Genomic DNA, 2,461 nt, shown 5'->3' with positions numbered 1-2,461 from the left:
AACTCATACTATAATTTAATTTGAATAAATGAAACTTGCCTTCCTATATAACGTGTGTTTCCTCCAGCATTTCTCCTACTCTAAAGACCGCAATGGTATAAACATAATGGGCTCCCTGTCCAGGACAGGCCCCGGGCTCGGCTTGGCTACCCTGCGCCAGCGGCTTCAGCAGCCGCGGGAGCCGGGCCCGGACCCTGGCTGCCACTTGCGGATGGGCCGCGGGCAAGCTGCCGGCCGCAGGCCCCTCTCGGGGCGGGCTTGCCCTTCTAGCCCGAGGTGAGTTGCTCTGCACTCCGCCAACGCTCCCACTCCCGCTGTCCTCTGCACATGCCCTGCCCCCCTGCCTGCGGGGGCCCAGCGGCTCGATGGCCCCCAGGTGCGCATTTCCTCCCCACCTGCCCAGCAGGCCTGTGTGAAACAACGAATCGTGTCCACGGGGCTGTAAGATCGAACTAAGTGGGGTCAGGCACGTGAAGATGTGGTTTCCTGGGGGCACGACAGAAGGTTTTTGCCTGTGAAATGGCGCAGAGGACCAGAATGTGAGAAAGCACCCGTACGCACCATTATTATCAGCGCTCGCTCAGAATCATCAAAGCAAGACAACCAACGAGGGAAACGTGGTCAGTGGGGATTGCCAGGGAAAACAGCACAGTTGCAGGTGAGAGAATCAAGGTTCGATTCCTGCTTCTCCCAGTCATGCACTGCACCCAGCGCTGCAAGGCTGGTGCAGCAAGAGCCTGAGCTCCTGTGGGCGTGGCAACTTGCGTGAAAACAGGCAGCCGGTGCGGGCGAGAGCCGAGGCCCCAGGTGTGGGCCTGACGCACAGCAGCTGCACGTGAAGGGTCATCTCCCTCCTTCCTCCCTCCCGCCCCTTTCCCATGCCCCACTGCCTTCCGCATGCCAGGCGCTGGGTTTGCCCCAGACTCAAAAGTACCACCTGCCAGGCTCCTGAAATACGTCTGCTTGACAAGGACAATAGTTTGTTGTTGTAGAAGAAAACCTTAGGAAAATAATTTAAACCAAAGCTCTTTTAATTCGTGTTTCCCACCTCTTCCCTTTCTCCCCTTACGAGTCTGCCCCAAAGCCTTAACCTAAATAACGGAAAACTTAGAAGGGGTGGGAAGGCTTGGAGGCGGGGACGCAGCTCGGGCAGCAAACCATCGGGTGCCGCCCAGGCGTGCTCTCATTTAGACCCTTCGGCACCGCGGGAGCTGCTGCCCTCTGACTTCTCAGTATTTCCTTCCAGACGTTTTCCTCTGCAATCACATACAAATAAATTCACCACTTCAACGTTTTTCAATCAGCTCATGCCACACATACTTCTTTGCCTTTTCACATTATCATAAACATCTTCCCTCGTCAAGAAAACGGGTGTTGACATCGCCGCTCAGAGCCCCCGCGTGCATTCCCATTGCTCCCTTCGGCTTGAGGGGGTTTGCGAAGGGCCCAGCTCGGTTCTGGGCAGGTAGGGGCGCTCCACAAAAACGTCCTCTTTTCCTTGACTTTGCAAGGAAGCCTACGGGCCTGCGGCGGTCTGGTGTCGAGCTCCCTGCAGCCACCAGGTGGCGGTATAGCCCTTCACAGTAAATCGCAAAGCGCAATCGCCCACCTGAACCAGCTCAAGCTTCCCAGGAAACCTGCTGGCCAGGTAGCATTCTTTCCCCAGTTTGGAGGAATGTGTCCTGAGAAGAGACATCACTGTTGATTTATTTTTCAGCCCGTGTTGGGTGCTGACAATACCCCAGCCTCCACTGTTCCCGCAGGAGGTGTCCCGGTGGAGCCATAGCCCAGGCCTCTGCCCTTGAAGCTCCAAGAGGAGGCTCCACGCACAGCCTCCCGAACTCAGCACCCTTCCTGCTGCTCCCTGTGTCTCCTCTGTACAAAGCGGCTTAAAAAATAGCTCCAAGTCACGGGTATCCCTGAAAATGTGACGTTAAGCGAAAGAAGCCAGATGCAAACAGTCACCCGTTGTAGGATTCCATTTATATGAAGTGTCCACAGTAGGCAAGTCCACAGTGAGACCAAGCAGATTAGTGGTTGCCAGGGTCTGGGAGGCGGGTAATGGGTAGTGACTGCTAATGAGTTCGGGGTTTCCCCCTGGGGAAAGAGCATACCTGCTAAGGCCTGAGTTCATAATGAGTCTAGCAGCCTTCGTTCTTGGGGTGGGGGAGGGAGCTTTCAGCACACTGCGCATCAGGAGGGAGCTGGGGAAGGAGTGGCCAGGCCTCCCGAACCGTGTTCCTGGGTGCTGCTGCCTGAGCCCCACCCTCGTAAAGGAGTTCCTGGAGTCATATTTCCACCAATGAGCTGATACCAGCCCTGCCCAATCAGAGCTGCACAGCATCTTTACAAACCAATCGGAGTGGCTCAATCAGAGTGGCTCCAAAATGACAAATCAGGACAGTGCTTTTTGGGCCAATTAAACTGTGCATTTGGAGTCCTGATTTGCATATAAATGGAC

The sequence above is a fragment of the Pteronotus mesoamericanus genome, unplaced genomic scaffold (genome assembly GCF_021234165.1).
Source record: "Pteronotus mesoamericanus isolate MK-2021 breed Mesoamerican mustached bat unplaced genomic scaffold, CSHL_Meso_final contig_68, whole genome shotgun sequence".
Classification (NCBI taxonomy): domain Eukaryota; kingdom Metazoa; phylum Chordata; class Mammalia; order Chiroptera; family Mormoopidae; genus Pteronotus; species Pteronotus mesoamericanus.
The sequence above is the reverse complement of the archived record's forward strand: the minus strand, read 5'-3'. Positions refer to the sequence as shown.